General features: G+C 35.2%; 1 long non-coding RNA gene across 1 annotated transcript in view; it reads left to right on the top strand.

Moving 5' to 3' along the window:
- LOC135718140 (uncharacterized) overlaps nucleotides 1-21985 on the top strand; it is a 140311-nt gene that overhangs the window by 6687 nt on the left and 111639 nt on the right. The gene's annotated exons all lie outside the window — the stretch shown is intronic.

Below are 21985 nucleotides of genomic sequence, written 5' to 3' on the forward strand. Positions count from 1 at the left end.
AAAAACTCTAGACTACTAGATTCTGTTCATGAAAGTCTTGTTAAAACATGTTTTAGTATGGGTTTTGTGGACTTATATCAGTGACTTAAAATTTTTGCTTTTTTAAAAACCACGCATAAACCTCTCAAAAATACAAACATGTACATACATTTAGCTCATATAATATTTTAGCCCAGTTTGTGCTGAACACAGTGGTATGAGACACTTGCCATTATTAGGATTTAAAGCAACTGAAAAAGACCAAATGTAAGAGCATGTCAGAACCTCTGACAGTGTCCCAAAATGGTCGGACCCCAGAGGGTTAAAGTTTGATCAATTGTGTATAATGACATGTGCAACAAATGGATATAGGGTGTCAAACTCATAGATTAATGGGCGTAGATTTAGGGTGGGACACTAGGGACATGTCCCTACCAATATTCAGGGAAGACTGAATTGTCCCTAGCAATAATTTCGACCAAACAATTAATCTGTATTTATATATAACCACTGATGTCCGTCTTATTCTTGTGTTTTCTATTTTTTACTTATTATATATTTTTTTAGGAATCATTTAAATTAGATTAATAATAATAATGAAATAAATTATCTTACTAGTTTCTATTAAAAAAAGTACTAGTGTCTAATGAATAAGTACTAGTATTTATTGAGTAAGTACTTGTAACTAATTAATAAATACTAGTATCTAATAAATAAGAACTAGTATTTATTTAAAAGGTACTAGTATCTAATAAATAAGTACTAGTATCTAATGAAAAAGAACTAGTATTTAATGAATAGATACTAGTATTTATTAAATAAGTACTAGTATCTAATTAATAAGTACTAGTATCTAATAAAGAAGCACTAGTATCTAATGTTTAAGTACTAGTGACGATTGGAATACATACTAGTCAAAATTGAATAGTTGATATCTGAATAACCGATCTTCATAGAAATCAATGGGAAATTTTTTAAAAAAAGTTACTAGTAACAATGGAATAATTACTAGTCACTATTCCAATAAGTACTAGTATCTAGTGAATAAGCACTAGTATCTATTTAAAAAGTACTAGTATCTAATTTTTAGTTACTAGTATATAATGATTAAGAACTAGTATCTAACGAATAGATACTAGTATCTATTGAATAAGTACTAGTATCTAATGAATAAGCACTAGTATCTAAAAAATAAGCACTAGTATCTATTTTTTAAGTACTAGTATCTAATGGTTAAGAACTAGTATCTAATCGAAGAGATACTAGTAACTAAAAAATAAGAACTAGTACCTAAAAAATAGATACTAGTAAATGTAAATGAAAAAATGTCAAAACGGCTTGCCATATATATAACTTGTATGTGAAAATGTGTTTAAAAATGTCTTTAAAAATAAGAAGAAAGTGTTACACAAATGTTTTTTAATTTATTTCTGAAAGTTTTGTTTAAGAGCCAATCAGAGTAGAGGTCAAAGAACCAGGAAGTAGAGACGCACGCGAGTTGTGGGGATGCACTTATTTCCAGGGACTTCAGAACAGCGTAACAGATATTGCGTCATCGGGTAGGCGTGGCCTATTTGATAATCTGCCGAGATCAACAATCATGCGCAGATTGGGAGGAAATCCGTTGGCATAAATTGCTTCAGATAACGTTACTTGTCCGCGGTGGTGGGTGTTTTTCAAATTTTATTCATACTGTTAGAACTTAGATAACATTTCCGCACTCGCGATCGTTTCGTGACATTCATACTTAAACCATCGGTCCGCGATCGCAGGCGTTTCGTGTCAAATTACATTAATATTGTTAAAATTACACTAATACAGTTATGACTTCAGATACCCATCCTGATCGCAGGTTGCATGTTAAATTAATTTAATACAGTTGTGACTTCAGATACCCGTTCTGATTGCAGGTATTTCATGTTAAATTACATTAATACAGTTATGACTTCAGATACCTGTCCTGATCGCAGGTATTTCATGTTAAATTATTTTATGACTTCAGATACCCGTCCTGATCGCAGGTGTTTCATGTTAAATTAATTTAATACAGTTGTGACTTCAGATACCCGTCCTGATCGCAGGTATTTCATGTTAAATTACATTAATACAGTTATGACTTCAGATACCTGTCCTGATCGCAGGTATTTCATGTTAAATTTATTTAATACAGTTGTGACTTCAAATACCAGTCCTGATCTCAGGTATTTCATGTTAAATTACTTTAATACAGTTATGACTTCAGATACCCGTCCTGATCGCAGGTGTTTCATGTTAAATTAATTTAATACAGTTGTGACTTCAGAAACCCGTCCTGATCGCAGGTATTTCATGTTAAATTATTTTATGACTTCAGATACCCGTCCTGATTGCAGGTATTTCATGTTAAATTAATTTAATACAGTTGTGACTTCAGATACCCGTCCTGACCGCAGGTGCTTCATGTTAAATTTATTTAATACAGTTGTGACTTCAAATACCAGTCCTGATCTCAGGTATTTCATGTTAAATTACTTTAATACAGTTATGACTTCAGATACCCGTCCTGATCGCAGGTGTTTCATGTTAAATTAATTTAATACAGTTGTGACTTCAAATACCCGTCCTGATCGCAGGTATTTCATGTTAAATTACTTTAATACAGTTATGACTTCAGATACACGTCCTGATCGCAGGTGTTTCATGTTAAATTACTTTAATACAGTTGTGACTTCAAATACCAGTCCTGATCGCAGGTATTTCATGTTAAATTAATTTAATACAGTTATGACTTCAGATACACGTCCTGATCTCAGGTGTTTCATGTTAAATTACTTTAATACAGTTGTGACTTCAAATACCAGTCCTGATCTCAGGTATTTCATGTTAAATTACATTAATACAGTTATGACTTCAGATACCTGTCCTGATCGCAGGTATTTCATGTTAAATTTATTTAATACAGTTGTGACTTCAAATACCAGTCCTGATCTCAGGTATTTCATGTTAAATTACTTTAATACAGTTATGACTTTAGATACCCGTCCTGATCGCAGGTGTTTCATGTTAAATTAATTTAATACAGTTGTGACTTCAGAAACCCGTCCTGATCGCAGGTATTTCATGTTAAATTATTTTATGACTTCAGATACCCGTCCTGATTGCAGGTATTTCATGTTAAATTAATTTAATACAGTTGTGACTTCAGATACCCGTCCTGACCGCAGGTGCTTCATGTTAAATTTATTTAATACAGTTGTGACTTCAAATACCAGTCCTGATCTCAGGTATTTCATGTTAAATTACTTTAATACAGTTATGACTTCAGATACCCGTCCTGATCGCAGGTGTTTCATGTTAAATTAATTTAATACAGTTGTGACTTCAAATACCCGTCCTGATCGCAGGTATTTCATGTTAAATTACTTTAATACAGTTATGACTTCAGATACACGTCCTGATCGCAGGTGTTTCATGTTAAATTACTTTAATACAGTTGTGACTTCAAATACCAGTCCTGATCGCAGGTATTTCATGTTAAATTAATTTAATACAGTTATGACTTCAGATACACGTCCTGATCTCAGGTGTTTCATGTTAAATTACTTTAATACAGTTGTGACTTCAAATACCAGTCCTGATCGCAGGTATTTCATGTTAAATTAATTTTATACAGTTGTGACTTCAGATACCCGTCCTGATCGCAGGTGTTTCATGTTAAATTACTTTATGACTTCAGATACCCGTCCTGATCGCAGGTATTTCATGTTAAATTAATTTAATACAGTTGTGACTTCAAATACCCGTCCTGATCGCAGGTATTTCATGTTAACCCTCTGGGGTCTAAGGGGTTTTTAGGGCCCTGGGGAAGTTTTGACATGCACTGACATTTGTGCTTTTTTCAGTTGCTTAAAAACATATTAATGGCAAAAGTCTCATAACACTGTGTTCATCACAAACTGGGCTACAATATCATATAATACACATGTATGTACATGTTTGTATTTTTGAGAGAAAAATGTTTATGCGTGGTTTTTGAAAAAGCTAAATTTTTAAGTCACTGATATAACACCACAAAACTCATTCTAAACATGTTTTCCCAAGACTTTCCAAACTGGATCTAGTAGTCTAGAGTTTTTTCTTCAAAATGATGTGAAAATCATATGGCCTACTCAATCACATAAAGCAAGATATTGATTTACAATTTCTAAGACACTTTTGCTTGGGAAAGGCCGTATGCGTGGAGGCGGGAAAGCTCCTGAATAATCAGTGATTGACAGCTGAGAGACAAAAGAGTTGAATAATGAGCCACACAATAAGCCTTGTGGGGATGTTCAACAGGAATGAAACTTTCTCTGTAGTAAAACCAAGATAAGGTTTACTTTTCAATATAATGTAAATACACACACACACATTATATATATTTCTATATATTTCTATTGAACTATTTTCTATTAATTTCACAAGTATAAGTTACCTTTTAAAAACCATAGTAGCCTAATCATGGTAAAGATACTGTTTGGCCATCGTAAAATGAACACACTTCAACCCAGGGTTAGTGTTTGGTTGGCCAGCGAGAGGTTTACTTTTGTGCAGTAAAAAGCTCAAAAGAACAACTGCCTATCGTTGTCTGGACTCTTATTTGTGTTTTTGTAATCATTATAGTAGAAACACAACAAGGGACACGCGTGATAAACTTATCAATGTTTGTTTACAGCCGCCGCCATTACCTCACGTGTTGATCATGAAAGCAGTGAATGTGTGCACACGCGAGTGATACTGTGTTTAATAAACTTTCTGTGCGGAGATATGCACTTAGGCGCAACTAAATAAGGATTGTACTGTTTGCAATCGAGTATTTTATAAGAATACCAAAAAGCGCGTCGAGTTTCCTGACTCGCGTGTTTGTGTATGTGCGTTCCAATCGCATGAACTGTTTGACGGAAGAACAAAGAAAACACTCGCGTCTGGAGATACTGACACACATACGCAAGTAAGGATTTAAATGTCATGTTTGGTGCAATCGGATGGAACAACAAGGAATGGAGAGACTGGATTGTGGATTGCATATCCATTGACTGCAGGAGGCACGAGTCATGCATATGGATGTTTCTGCTCATTCACTTCAATGGCACGGGGGTGTGGCGATCCGATCTCATTACAGATAATGAGGTAACTGGCGAAATACGGTACTTCTCCTCCTTCTCATACAGTTTACACCGAATGACAATATCTGTTTTCAATATCACTTACATCAATTAAAAGGAGACATTCCAAGCATTATGTAGACATTTATCTTTTGTTTCTACGACAAGTATTCGTTAAGTTACAGTTTATTTTTCTGACGCGTTTCTGAAAGGACTTCACTGAGGGAGAGAGAACAGAACATGCATCATGTTTATTTTCTTAATTTTGCGAAAAGCACAACATTCTGTTTTTATTGGTAGTGGACAAAAAAAAAACTAGACACTTTAACGTTTTAAATGATGTATAAATCATACCTGTATGTCAAAAATCAGCAGAGTAATTTAAGTCTCTTTGCGGAGTGATTGAAAAATAAAGAGTTTGCGGCGCCAGCGCCACCGTCGACCCCAGAGTGTTAAAATACTTTAATACAGTTGTGACTTCAAAAACCAGTCCTGACCTCAGGTATTTCATGTTAAATTACTTTAATACAGTTGTGACTTCAGATACCTGTCCTGATCGCAGGTGTTTCATGTTAAATTACTTTATGACTTCAGATACCCGTCCTGATCGCAGGTGCTTCATGTTAAATTACTTTAATACAGTTGTGACTTCAGATACCCGTCCTGATCGCAGGTATTTCATGTTAAATTACTTTAATACAGTTGTGACTTCAAATACCAGTCCTGATCTCAGGTATTTCATGTTAAATTACTTTAATACAGTTGTGACTTCAAATACCCGTCCTGATCGCAGGTGCTTCATGTTAAATTACTTTAATACAGTTGTGACTTCAGATACCCGTCCTGATCGCAGGTATTTCATGTTAAATTACTTTAATACAGTTGTGACTTCAAATACCAGTCCTGATCTCAGGTATTTCATGTTAAATTAATTTAATACAGTTGTGACTTCAAATACCCGTCCTGATCGCAGGTGCTTCATGTTAAATTACTTTAATACAGTTGTGACTTCAAATACCAGTCCTGATCTCAGGTATTTCATGTTAAATTAATTTAATACAGTTGTGACTTCAGATACCTGTCCTGATCGCAGGTGTTTCATGTTAAATTACTTTAATACAGTTGTGACTTCAAATACCAGTCCTGATCGCAGGTGTTTCATGTTAAATTAATTTAATACAGTTGTGACTTCAGATACCTGTCCTGATCGCAGGTGTTTCATGTTAAATTACTTTAATACAGTTGTGACTTCAAATACCAGTCCTGATCGCAGGTGTTTCATGTTAAATTACTTTATGACTTCAGATACCCATCCTGATCGCAGGTGTTTCATGTTAAATTACTTTATGACTTCAGATACACGTCCTGATCGCAGGTGTTTCATGTTAAATTTATTTAATACAGTTGTGACTTCAGATACCCGTCCTGACCGCAGGTATTTCATGTTAAATTACATTAATACAGTTGTGACTTCAGATACCCGTCCTGATCTCAGGTATTTCATGTTAAATTAATTTAATACAGTTGTGACTTCAAATACCAGTCCTGATCTCAGGTATTTCATGTTAAATTAATTTAATACAGTTGTGACTTCAGATACCAGTCCTGATCTCAGGTATTTCATGTTAAATTAATTTAATACAGTTGTGACTTTAAATACCAGTCCTGATCTCAGGTATTTCATGTTAAATTAATTTAATACAGTTGTGACTTCAAATACCAGTCCTGATCGCAGGTATTTCATGTTAAATTACTTTAATACAGTTGTGACTTCAAATACCAGTCCTGATCTCAGGTATTTCATGTTAAATTAATTTAATACAGTTGTGACTTCAGATACCCGTCCTGATCGCAGGTGTTTCATGTTAAATTAATTTAATACAGTTGTGACTTCAAATACCAGTCCTGATCTCAGGTATTTCATGTTAAATTAATTTAATACAGTTGTGACTTCAAATACCAGTCCTGATCTCAGGTATTTCATGTTAAATTAATTTAATACAGTTGTGACTTCAGATACCCGTCCTGATCGCAGGTGTTTCATGTTAAATTAATTTAATACAGTTGTGACTTCAGATGCCTGTCCTGATCGCAGGTGTTTCATGTTAAATTAATTTAATACAGTTGTGACTTCAGATACCCGTCCTGATCGCAGGTGTTTCATGTTAAATTAATTTAATACAGTTGTGACTTCAGATACCCGTCCTGATCGCAGGTGTTTCATGTTAAATTTTTTTAATACAGTTGTGACTTCAGATACCCGTCCTGATCGCAGGTGTTTCATGTTAAATTACTTTATGACTTCAGATACCCGTCCTGATCGCAGGTGCTTCATGTTAAATTAATTTAATACAGTTGTGACTTCAGATACCCGTCCTGATCGCAGGTATTTCATGTTAAATTAATTTAATACAGTTGTGACTTCAGATACCCGTCCTGATCGCAGGTGCTTCATGTTAAATTAATTTAATACAGTTGTGACTTCAGATACCCGTCCTGATCGCAGGTGCTTCATGTTAAATTACTTTATGACTTCAGATACCCGTCCTGATCGCAGGTATTTCATGTTAAATTAATTTAATACAGTTGTGACTTCAGATACCCGTCCTGATCGCAGGTGCTTCATGTTAAATTAATTTAATACAGTTGTGACTTCAGATACCCGTCCTGATCGCAGGTGCTTCATGTTAAATTACTTTATGACTTCAGATACCCGTCCTGATCGCAGGTATTTCATGTTAAATTAATTTAATACAGTTGTGACTTCAGATACCCGTCCTGATCGCAGGTGCTTCATGTTAAATTACTTTATGACTTCAGATACCCGTCCTGATCGCAGGTATTTCATGTTAAATTTATTTAATACAGTTGTGACTTCAGATACCCGTCCTGATCGCAGGTGCTTCATGTTAAATTACTTTATGACTTCAGATACCCGTCCTGATCGCAGGTATTTCATGTTAAATTAATTTAATACAGTTGTGACTTCAGATACCCGTCCTGATCGCAGGTGCTTCATGTTAAATTACTTTATGACTTCAGATACCCGTCCTGATCGCAGGTATTTCATGTTAAATTTATTTAATACAGTTGTGACTTCAGATACCCGTCCTGATCGCAGGTGCTTCATGTTAAATTACTTTATGACTTCAGATACCCGTCCTGATCGCAGGTATTTCATGTTAAATTAATTTAATACAGTTGTGACTTCAGATACCCGTCCTGATCGCAGGTGCTTCATGTTAAATTAATTTAATACAGTTGTGACTTCAGATACCCGTCCTGATCGCAGGTGCTTCATGTTAAATTACTTTATGACTTCAGATACCCGTCCTGATCGCAGGTATTTCATGTTAAATTAATTTAATACAGTTGTGACTTCAGATACCCGTCCTGATCGCAGGTGCTTCATGTTAAATTACTTTATGACTTCAGATACCCGTCCTGATCGCAGGTATTTCATGTTAAATTTATTTAATACAGTTGTGACTTCAGATACCCGTCCTGATCGCAGGTGCTTCATGTTAAATTACTTTATGACTTCAGATACCCGTCCTGATCGCAGGTATTTCATGTTAAATTAATTTAATACAGTTGTGACTTCAGATACCCGTCCTGATCGCAGGTGCTTCATGTTAAATTACTTTATGACTTCAGATACCCGTCCTGATCGCAGGTATTTCATGTTAAATTTATTTAATACAGTTGTGACTTCAGATACCCGTCCTGACCGCAGGTATTTCATGTTAAATTAATTTAATACAGTTGTGACTTCAAATACCAGTCCTGATCTCAGGTATTTCATGTTAAATTACATTAATACAGTTGTGACTTCAGATACCCGTCCTGATCTCAGGTATTTCATGTTAAATTAATTTAATACAGTTGTGACTTCAAATACCAGTCCTGATCTCAGGTATTTCATGTTAAATTAATTTAATACAGTTGTGACTTCAGATACCAGTCCTGATCTCAGGTATTTCATGTTAAATTAATTTAATACAGTTGTGACTTCAAATACCCGTCCTGATCGCAGGTGCTTCATGTTAAATTACTTTAATACAGTTGTGACTTCAAATACCAGTCCTGATCTCAGGTATTTCATGTTAAATTAATTTAATACAGTTGTGACTTCAGATACCTGTCCTGATCGCAGGTGTTTCATGTTAAATTACTTTAATACAGTTGTGACTTCAAATACCAGTCCTGATCGCAGGTGTTTCATGTTAAATTCATTTAATACAGTTGTGACTTCAGATACCTGTCCTGATCGCAGGTGTTTCATGTTAAATTACTTTAATACAGTTGTGACTTCAAATACCAGTCCTGATCGCAGGTGTTTCATGTTAAATTACTTTATGACTTCAGATACCCATCCTGATCGCAGGTGTTTCATGTTAAATTACTTTATGACTTCAGATACCCATCCTGATCGCAGGTGTTTCATGTTAAATTAATTTAATACAGTTGTGACTTCAGATACCCGTCCTGATCGCAGGTGTTTCATGTTAAATTACTTTATGACTTCAGATACACGTCCTGATCGCAGGTGTTTCATGTTAAATTTATTTAATACAGTTGTGACTTCAGATACCCGTCCTGACCGCAGGTGTTTCATGTTAAATTACTTTAATACAATTGTGACTTCAAATACCAGTCCTGATCTCAGGTATTTCATGTTAAATTACATTAATACAGTTGTGACTTCAGATACCCGTCCTGATCTCAGGTATTTCATGTTAAATTAATTTAATACAGTTGTGACTTCAAATACCAGTCCTGATCTCAGGTATTTCATGTTAAATTAATTTAATACAGTTGTGACTTCAAATACCAGTCCTGATCGCAGGTATTTCATGTTAAATTACTTTAATACAGTTGTGACTTCAAATACCAGTCCTGATCTCAGGTATTTCATGTTAAATTAATTTAATACAGTTGTGACTTCAGATACCCGTCCTGATCGCAGGTGTTTCATGTTAAATTAATTTAATACAGTTGTGACTTCAAATACCAGTCCTGATCTCAGGTATTTCATGTTAAATTAATTTAATACAGTTGTGACTTCAAATACCAGTCCTGATCTCAGGTATTTCATGTTAAATTAATTTAATACAGTTGTGACTTCAGATACCCGTCCTGATCGCAGGTGTTTCATGTTAAATTAATTTAATACAGTTGTGACTTCAGATGCCTGTCCGGATCGCAGGTGTTTCATGTTAAATTAATTTAATACAGTTGTGACTTCAGATACCCGTCCTGATCGCAGGTGTTTCATGTTAAATTTTTTTAATACAGTTGTGACTTCAGATACCCGTCCTGATCGCAGGTGTTTCATGTTAAATTACTTTATGACTTCAGATACCCGTCCTGATCGCAGGTGCTTCATGTTAAATTTATTTAATACAGTTGTGACTTCAGATACCTGTCCTGATCGCAGGTATTTCATGTTAAATTAATTTAATACAGTTGTGACTTCAGATACCCGTCCTGATCGCAGGTGTTTCATGTTAAATTATTTTATGACTTCAGATACCCGTCCTGATCGCAGGTGCTTCATGTTAAATTTATTTAATACAGTTGTGACTTCAAATACCAGTCCTGATCGCAGGTATTTCATGTTAAATTAATTTAATACAGTTGTGACTTCAGATACCCGTCCTGATCGCAGGTGCTTCATGTTAAATTAATTTAATACAGTTGTGACTTCAGATACCCGTCCTGATCGCAGGTGTTTCATGTTAAATTAATTTAATACAGTTGTGACTTCAGATACCCGTCCTGATCGCAGGTATTTCATGTTAAATTAATTTAATACAGTTGTGACTTCAGATACCCGTCCTGATCGCAGGTGCTTCATGTTAAATTAATTTAATACAGTTGTGACTTCAGATACCCGTCCTGATCGCAGGTGCTTCATGTTAAATTACTTTATGACTTCAGATACCCGTCCTGATCGCAGGTATTTCATGTTAAATTAATTTAATACAGTTGTGACTTCAGATACCCGTCCTGATCGCAGGTGCTTCATGTTAAATTACTTTATGACTTCAGATACCCGTCCTGATCGCAGGTATTTCATGTTAAATTTATTTAATACAGTTGTGACTTCAGATAATTGTCCTGACCGCAGGTGTTTCATATTAAATTACTTTAATACAATTGTGACTTCAAATACCAGTCCTGATCTCAGGTATTTCATGTTAAATTACATTAATACAGTTGTGACTTCAGATACCCGTCCTGATCTCAGGTATTTCATGTTAAATTAATTTAATACAGTTGTGACTTCAAATACCAGTCCTGATCTCAGGTATTTCATGTTAAATTAATTTAATACAGTTGTGACTTCAGATACCAGTCCTGATCTCAGGTATTTCATGTTAAATTACTTTAATACAGTTGTGACTTCAAATACCCGTCCTGATCGCAGGTGCTTCATGTTAAATTACTTTAATACAGTTGTGACTTCAGATACCCGTCCTGATCGCAGGTATTTCATGTTAAATTACTTTAATACAGTTGTGACTTCAAATACCAGTCCTGATCTCAGGTATTTCATGTTAAATTAATTTAATACAGTTGTGACTTCAAATACCCGTCCTGATCGCAGGTGCTTCATGTTAAATTACTTTAATACAGTTGTGACTTCAAATACCAGTCCTGATCTCAGGTATTTCATGTTAAATTAATTTAATACAGTTGTGACTTCAGATACCTGTCCTGATCGCAGGTGTTTCATGTTAAATTACTTTAATACAGTTGTGACTTCAAATACCAGTCCTGATCGCAGGTGTTTCATGTTAAATTAATTTAATACAGTTGTGACTTCAGATACCTGTCCTGATCGCAGGTGTTTCATGTTAAATTACTTTAATACAGTTGTGACTTCAAATACCAGTCCTGATCGCAGGTGTTTCATGTTAAATTACTTTATGACTTCAGATACCCATCCTGATCGCAGGTGTTTCATGTTAAATTACTTTATGACTTCAGATACACGTCCTGATCGCAGGTGTTTCATGTTAAATTTATTTAATACAGTTGTGACTTCAGATACCCGTCCTGACCGCAGGTATTTCATGTTAAATTACATTAATACAGTTGTGACTTCAGATACCCGTCCTGATCTCAGGTATTTCATGTTAAATTAATTTAATACAGTTGTGACTTCAAATACCAGTCCTGATCTCAGGTATTTCATGTTAAATTAATTTAATACAGTTGTGACTTCAGATACCAGTCCTGATCTCAGGTATTTCATGTTAAATTAATTTAATACAGTTGTGACTTTAAATACCAGTCCTGATCTCAGGTATTTCATGTTAAATTAATTTAATACAGTTGTGACTTCAAATACCAGTCCTGATCGCAGGTATTTCATGTTAAATTACTTTAATACAGTTGTGACTTCAAATACCAGTCCTGATCTCAGGTATTTCATGTTAAATTAATTTAATACAGTTGTGACTTCAGATACCCGTCCTGATCGCAGGTGTTTCATGTTAAATTAATTTAATACAGTTGTGACTTCAAATACCAGTCCTGATCTCAGGTATTTCATGTTAAATTAATTTAATACAGTTGTGACTTCAAATACCAGTCCTGATCTCAGGTATTTCATGTTAAATTAATTTAATACAGTTGTGACTTCAGATACCCGTCCTGATCGCAGGTGTTTCATGTTAAATTAATTTAATACAGTTGTGACTTCAGATGCCTGTCCTGATCGCAGGTGTTTCATGTTAAATTAATTTAATACAGTTGTGACTTCAGATACCCGTCCTGATCGCAGGTGTTTCATGTTAAATTAATTTAATACAGTTGTGACTTCAGATACCCGTCCTGATCGCAGGTGTTTCATGTTAAATTTTTTTAATACAGTTGTGACTTCAGATACCCGTCCTGATCGCAGGTGTTTCATGTTAAATTACTTTATGACTTCAGATACCCGTCCTGATCGCAGGTGCTTCATGTTAAATTTATTTAATACAGTTGTGACTTCAGATACCCGTCCTGATCGCAGGTGTTTCATGTTAAATTAATTTAATACAGTTGTGACTTCAGATACCTGTCCTGATCGCAGGTATTTCATGTTAAATTAATTTAATACAGTTGTGACTTCAGATACCCGTCCTGATCGCAGGTGTTTCATGTTAAATTATTTTATGACTTCAGATACCCGTCCTGATCGCAGGTGCTTCATGTTAAATTTATTTAATACAGTTGTGACTTCAAATACCCGTCCTGATCGCAGGTGCTTCATGTTAAATTAATTTAATACAGTTGTGACTTCAGATACCCGTCCTGATCGCAGGTGCTTCATGTTAAATTAATTTAATACAGTTGTGACTTCAGATACCCGTCCTGATCGCAGGTGTTTCATGTTAAATTACTTTATGACTTCAGATACCCGTCCTGATCGCAGGTATTTCATGTTAAATTAATTTAATACAGTTGTGACTTCAAATACCCGTCCTGATCGCAGGTATTTCATGTTAACCCTCTGGGGTCTAAGGGGTTTTTAGGGCCCTGGGGAAGTTTTGACATGCACTGACATTTGTGCTTTTTTCAGTTGCTTAAAAACATATTAATGGCAAAAGTCTCATAACACTGTGTTCATCACAAACTGGGCTACAATATCATATAATACACATGTATGTACATGTTTGTATTTTTGAGAGAAAAATGTTTATGCGTGGTTTTTGAAAAAGCTAAATTTTTAAGTCACTGATATAACACCACAAAACTCATTCTAAACATGTTTTCCCAAGACTTTCCAAACTGGATCTAGTAGTCTAGAGTTTTTTCTTCAAAATGATGTGAAAATCATATGGCCTACTCAATCACATAAAGCAAGATATTGATTTACAATTTCTAAGACACTTTTGCTTGGGAAAGGCCGTATGCGTGGAGGCGGGAAAGCTCCTGAATAATCAGTGATTGACAGCTGAGAGACAAAAGAGTTGAATAATGAGCCACACAATAAGCCTTGTGGGGATGTTCAACAGGAATGAAACTTTCTCTGTAGTAAAACCAAGATAAGGTTTACTTTTCAATATAATGTAAATACACACACACACATTATATATATTTCTATATATTTCTATTGAACTATTTTCTATTAATTTCACAAGTATAAGTTACCTTTTAAAAACCATAGTAGCCTAATCATGGTAAAGATACTGTTTGGCCATCGTAAAATGAACACACTTCAACCCAGGGTTAGTGTTTGGTTGGCCAGCGAGAGGTTTACTTTTGTGCAGTAAAAAGCTCAAAAGAACAACTGCCTATCGTTGTCTGGACTCTTATTTGTGTTTTTGTAATCATTATAGTAGAAACACAACAAGGGACACGCGTGATAAACTTATCAATGTTTGTTTACAGCCGCCGCCATTACCTCACGTGTTGATCATGAAAGCAGTGAATGTGTGCACACGCGAGTGATACTGTGTTTAATAAACTTTCTGTGCGGAGATATGCACTTAGGCGCAACTAAATAAGGATTGTACTGTTTGCAATCGAGTATTTTATAAGAATACCAAAAAGCGCGTCGAGTTTCCTGACTCGCGTGTTTGTGTATGTGCGTTCCAATCGCATGAACTGTTTGACGGAAGAACAAAGAAAACACTCGCGTCTGGAGATACTGACACACATACGCAAGTAAGGATTTAAATGTCATGTTTGGTGCAATCGGATGGAACAACAAGGAATGGAGAGACTGGATTGTGGATTGCATATCCATTGACTGCAGGAGGCACGAGTCATGCATATGGATGTTTCTGCTCATTCACTTCAATGGCACGGGGGTGTGGCGATCCGATCTCATTACAGATAATGAGGTAACTGGCGAAATACGGTACTTCTCCTCCTTCTCATACAGTTTACACCGAATGACAATATCTGTTTTCAATATCACTTACATCAATTAAAAGGAGACATTCCAAGCATTATGTAGACATTTATCTTTTGTTTCTACGACAAGTATTCGTTAAGTTACAGTTTATTTTTCTGACGCGTTTCTGAAAGGACTTCACTGAGGGAGAGAGAACAGAACATGCATCATGTTTATTTTCTTAATTTTGCGAAAAGCACAACATTCTGTTTTTATTGGTAGTGGACAAAAAAAAAACTAGACACTTTAACGTTTTAAATGATGTATAAATCATACCTGTATGTCAAAAATCAGCAGAGTAATTTAAGTCTCTTTGCGGAGTGATTGAAAAATAAAGAGTTTGCGGCGCCAGCGCCACCGTCGACCCCAGAGTGTTAAAATACTTTAATACAGTTGTGACTTCAAAAACCAGTCCTGACCTCAGGTATTTCATGTTAAATTACTTTAATACAGTTGTGACTTCAGATACCTGTCCTGATCGCAGGTGTTTCATGTTAAATTACTTTATGACTTCAGATACCCGTCCTGATCGCAGGTGCTTCATGTTAAATTACTTTAATACAGTTGTGACTTCAGATACCCGTCCTGATCGCAGGTATTTCATGTTAAATTACTTTAATACAGTTGTGACTTCAAATACCAGTCCTGATCTCAGGTATTTCATGTTAAATTACTTTAATACAGTTGTGACTTCAAATACCCGTCCTGATCGCAGGTGCTTCATGTTAAATTACTTTAATACAGTTGTGACTTCAGATACCCGTCCTGATCGCAGGTATTTCATGTTAAATTACTTTAATACAGTTGTGACTTCAAATACCAGTCCTGATCTCAGGTATTTCATGTTAAATTAATTTAATACAGTTGTGACTTCAAATACCCGTCCTGATCGCAGGTGCTTCATGTTAAATTACTTTAATACAGTTGTGACTTCAAATACCAGTCCTGATCTCAGGTATTTCATGTTAAATTAATTTAATACAGTTGTGACTTCAGATACCTGTCCTGATCGCAGGTGTTTCATGTTAAATTACTTTAATACAGTTGTGACTTCAAATACCAGTCCTGATCGCAGGTGTTTCATGTTAAATTAATTTAATACAGTTGTGACTTCAGATACCTGTCCTGATCGCAGGTGTTTCATGTTAAATTACTTTAATACAGTTGTGACTTCAAATACCAGTCCTGATCGCAGGTGTTTCATGTTAAATTACTTTATGACTTCAGATACCCATCCTGATCGCAGGTGTTTCATGTTAAATTACTTTATGACTTCAGATACACGTCCTGATCGCAGGTGTTTCATGTTAAATTTATTTAATACAGTTGTGACTTCAGATACCCGTCCTGACCGCAGGTATTTCATGTTAAATTACATTAATACAGTTGTGACTTCAGATACCCGTCCTGATCTCAGGTATTTCATGTTAAATTAATTTAATACAGTTGTGACTTCAAATACCAGTCCTGATCTCAGGTATTTCATGTTAAATTAATTTAATACAGTTGTGACTTCAGATACCAGTCCTGATCTCAGGTATTTCATGTTAAATTAATTTAATACAGTTGTGACTTTAAATACCAGTCCTGATCTCAGGTATTTCATGTTAAATTAATTTAATACAGTTGTGACTTCAAATACCAGTCCTGATCGCAGGTATTTCATGTTAAATTACTTTAATACAGTTGTGACTTCAAATACCAGTCCTGATCTCAGGTATTTCATGTTAAATTAATTTAATACAGTTGTGACTTCAGATACCCGTCCTGATCGCAGGTGTTTCATGTTAAATTAATTTAATACAGTTGTGACTTCAAATACCAGTCCTGATCTCAGGTATTTCATGTTAAATTAATTTAATACAGTTGTGACTTCAAATACCAGTCCTGATCTCAGGTATTTCATGTTAAATTAATTTAATACAGTTGTGACTTCAGATACCCGTCCTGATCGCAGGTGTTTCATGTTAAATTAATTTAATACAGTTGTGACTTCAGATGCCTGTCCTGATCGCAGGTGTTTCATGTTAAATTAATTTAATACAGTTGTGACTTCAGATACCCGTCCTGATCGCAGGTGTTTCATGTTAAATTAATTTAATACAGTTGTGACTTCAGATACCCGTCCTGATCGCAGGTGTTTCATGTTAAATTTTTTTAATACAGTTGTGACTTCAGATACCCGTCCTGATCGCAGGTGTTTCATGTTAAATTACTTTATGACTTCAGATACCCGTCCTGATCGCAGGTGCTTCATGTTAAATTAATTTAATACAGTTGTGACTTCAGATACCCGTCCTGATCGCAGGTATTTCATGTTAAATTAATTTAATACAGTTGTGACTTCAGATACCCGTCCTGATCGCAGGTGCTTCATGTTAAATTAATTTAATACAGTTGTGACTTCAGATACCCGTCCTGATCGCAGGTGCTTCATGTTAAATTACTTTATGACTTCAGATACCCGTCCTGATCGCAGGTATTTCATGTTAAATTAATTTAATACAGTTGTGACTTCAGATACCCGTCCTGATCGCAGGTGCTTCATGTTAAATTAATTTAATACAGTTGTGACTTCAGATACCCGTCCTGATCGCAGGTGCTTCATGTTAAATTACTTTATGACTTCAGATACCCGTCCTGATCGCAGGTATTTCATGTTAAATTAATTTAATACAGTTGTGACTTCAGATACCCGTCCTGATCGCAGGTGCTTCATGTTAAATTACTTTATGACTTCAGATACCCGTCCTGATCGCAGGTATTTCATGTTAAATTTATTTAATACAGTTGTGACTTCAGATACCCGTCCTGATCGCAGGTGCTTCATGTTAAATTACTTTATGACTTCAGATACCCGTCCTGATCGCAGGTATTTCATGTTAAATTAATTTAATACAGTTGTGACTTCAGATACCCGTCCTGATCGCAGGTGCTTCATGTTAAATTACTTTATGACTTCAGATACCCGTCCTGATCGCAGGTATTTCATGTTAAATTTATTTAATACAGTTGTGACTTCAGATACCCGTCCTGATCGCAGGTGCTTCATGTTAAATTACTTTATGACTTCAGATACCCGTCCTGATCGCAGGTATTTCATGTTAAATTAATTTAATACAGTTGTGACTTCAGATACCCGTCCTGATCGCAGGTGCTTCATGTTAAATTAATTTAATACAGTTGTGACTTCAGATACCCGTCCTGATCGCAGGTGCTTCATGTTAAATTACTTTATGACTTCAGATACCCGTCCTGATCGCAGGTATTTCATGTTAAATTAATTTAATACAGTTGTGACTTCAGATACCCGTCCTGATCGCAGGTGCTTCATGTTAAATTACTTTATGACTTCAGATACCCGTCCTGATCGCAGGTATTTCATGTTAAATTTATTTAATACAGTTGTGACTTCAGATACCCGTCCTGATCGCAGGTGCTTCATGTTAAATTACTTTATGACTTCAGATACCCGTCCTGATCGCAGGTATTTCATGTTAAATTAATTTAATACAGTTGTGACTTCAGATACCCGTCCTGATCGCAGGTGCTTCATGTTAAATTACTTTATGACTTCAGATACCCGTCCTGATCGCAGGTATTTCATGTTAAATTTATTTAATACAGTTGTGACTTCAGATACCCGTCCTGACCGCAGGTATTTCATGTTAAATTAATTTAATACAGTTGTGACTTCAAATACCAGTCCTGATCTCAGGTATTTCATGTTAAATTACATTAATACAGTTGTGACTTCAGATACCCGTCCTGATCTCAGGTATTTCATGTTAAATTAATTTAATACAGTTGTGACTTCAAATACCAGTCCTGATCTCAGGTATTTCATGTTAAATTAATTTAATACAGTTGTGACTTCAGATACCAGTCCTGATCTCAGGTATTTCATGTTAAATTAATTTAATACAGTTGTGACTTCAAATACCCGTCCTGATCGCAGGTGCTTCATGTTAAATTACTTTAATACAGTTGTGACTTCAAATACCAGTCCTGATCTCAGGTATTTCATGTTAAATTAATTTAATACAGTTGTGACTTCAGATACCTGTCCTGATCGCAGGTGTTTCATGTTAAATTACTTTAATACAGTTGTGACTTCAAATACCAGTCCTGATCGCAGGTGTTTCATGTTAAATTCATTTAATACAGTTGTGACTTCAGATACCTGTCCTGATCGCAGGTGTTTCATGTTAAATTACTTTAATACAGTTGTGACTTCAAATACCAGTCCTGATCGCAGGTGTTTCATGTTAAATTACTTTATGACTTCAGATACCCATCCTGATCGCAGGTGTTTCATGTTAAATTACTTTATGACTTCAGATACCCATCCTGATCGCAGGTGTTTCATGTTAAATTAATTTAATACAGTTGTGACTTCAGATACCCGTCCTGATCGCAGGTGTTTCATGTTAAATTACTTTATGACTTCAGATACACGTCCTGATCGCAGGTGTTTCATGTTAAATTTATTTAATACAGTTGTGACTTCAGATACCCGTCCTGACCGCAGGTGTTTCATGTTAAATTACTTTAATACAATTGTGACTTCAAATACCAGTCCTGATCTCAGGTATTTCATGTTAAATTACATTAATACAGTTGTGACTTCAGATACCCGTCCTGATCTCAGGTATTTCATGTTAAATTAATTTAATACAGTTGTGACTTCAAATACCAGTCCTGATCTCAGGTATTTCATGTTAAATTAATTTAATACAGTTGTGACTTCAAATACCAGTCCTGATCGCAGGTATTTCATGTTAAATTACTTTAATACAGTTGTGACTTCAAATACCAGTCCTGATCTCAGGTATTTCATGTTAAATTAATTTAATACAGTTGTGACTTCAGATACCCGTCCTGATCGCAGGTGTTTCATGTTAAATTAATTTAATACAGTTGTGACTTCAAATACCAGTCCTGATCTCAGGTATTTCATGTTAAATTAATTTAATACAGTTGTGACTTCAAATACCAGTCCTGATCTCAGGTATTTCATGTTAAATTAATTTAATACAGTTGTGACTTCAGATACCCGTCCTGATCGCAGGTGTTTCATGTTAAATTAATTTAATACAGTTGTGACTTCAGATGCCTGTCCGGATCGCAGGTGTTTCATGTTAAATTAATTTAATACAGTTGTGACTTCAGATACCCGTCCTGATCGCAGGTGTTTCATGTTAAATTTTTTTAATACAGTTGTGACTTCAGATACCCGTCCTGATCGCAGGTGTTTCATGTTAAATTACTTTATGACTTCAGATACCCGTCCTGATCGCAGGTGCTTCATGTTAAATTTATTTAATACAGTTGTGACTTCAGATACCTGTCCTGATCGCAGGTATTTCATGTTAAATTAATTTAATACAGTTGTGACTTCAGATACCCGTCCTGATCGCAGGTGTTTCATGTTAAATTATTTTATGACTTCAGATACCCGTCCTGATCGCAGGTGCTTCATGTTAAATTTATTTAATACAGTTGTGACTTCAAATACCAGTCCTGATCGCAGGTATTTCATGTTAAATTAATTTAATACAGTTGTGACTTCAGATACCCGTCCTGATCGCAGGTGCTTCATGTTAAATTAATTTAATACAGTTGTGACTTCAGATACCCGTCCTGATCGCAGGTGTTTCATGTTAAATTAATTTAATACAGTTGTGACTTCAGATACCCGTCCTGATCGCAGGTATTTCATGTTAAATTAATTTAATACAGTTGTGACTTCAGATACCCGTCCTGATCGCAGGTGCTTCATGTTAAATTAATTTAATACAGTTGTGACTTCAGATACCCGTCCTGATCGCAGGTGCTTCATGTTAAATTACTTTATGACTTCAGATACCCGTCCTGATCGCAGGTATTTCATGTTAAATTAATTTAATACAGTTGTGACTTCAGATACCCGTCCTGATCGCAGGTGCTTCATGTTAAATTACTTTATGACTTCAGATACCCGTCCTGATCGCAGGTATTTCATGTTAAATTTATTTAATACAGTTGTGACTTCAGATAATTGTCCTGACCGCAGGTGTTTCATATTAAATTACTTTAATACAATTGTGACTTCAAATACCAGTCCTGATCTCAGGTATTTCATGTTAAATTACATTAATACAGTTGTGACTTCAGATACCCGTCCTGATCTCAGGTATTTCATGTTAAATTAATTTAATACAGTTGTGACTTCAAATACCAGTCCTGATCTCAGGTATTTCATGTTAAATTAATTTAATACAGTTGTGACTTCAGATACCAGTCCTGATCTCAGGTATTTCATGTTAAATTACTTTAATACAGTTGTGACTTCAAATACCCGTCCTGATCGCAGGTGCTTCATGTTAAATTACTTTAATACAGTTGTGACTTCAGATACCCGTCCTGATCGCAGGTATTTCATGTTAAATTACTTTAATACAGTTGTGACTTCAAATACCAGTCCTGATCTCAGGTATTTCATGTTAAATTAATTTAATACAGTTGTGACTTCAAATACCCGTCCTGATCGCAGGTGCTTCATGTTAAATTACTTTAATACAGTTGTGACTTCAAATACCAGTCCTGATCTCAGGTATTTCATGTTAAATTAATTTAATACAGTTGTGACTTCAGATACCTGTCCTGATCGCAGGTGTTTCATGTTAAATTACTTTAATACAGTTGTGACTTCAAATACCAGTCCTGATCGCAGGTGTTTCATGTTAAATTAATTTAATACAGTTGTGACTTCAGATACCTGTCCTGATCGCAGGTGTTTCATGTTAAATTACTTTAATACAGTTGTGACTTCAAATACCAGTCCTGATCGCAGGTGTTTCATGTTAAATTACTTTATGACTTCAGATACCCATCCTGATCGCAGGTGTTTCATGTTAAATTACTTTATGACTTCAGATACACGTCCTGATCGCAGGTGTTTCATGTTAAATTTATTTAATACACACTGTAAAAAAAAAATTGCTGC

Source organism: Paramisgurnus dabryanus, chromosome 10 (assembly GCF_030506205.2).
Source record: "Paramisgurnus dabryanus chromosome 10, PD_genome_1.1, whole genome shotgun sequence".
Lineage (NCBI taxonomy): Eukaryota > Metazoa > Chordata > Actinopteri > Cypriniformes > Cobitidae > Paramisgurnus > Paramisgurnus dabryanus.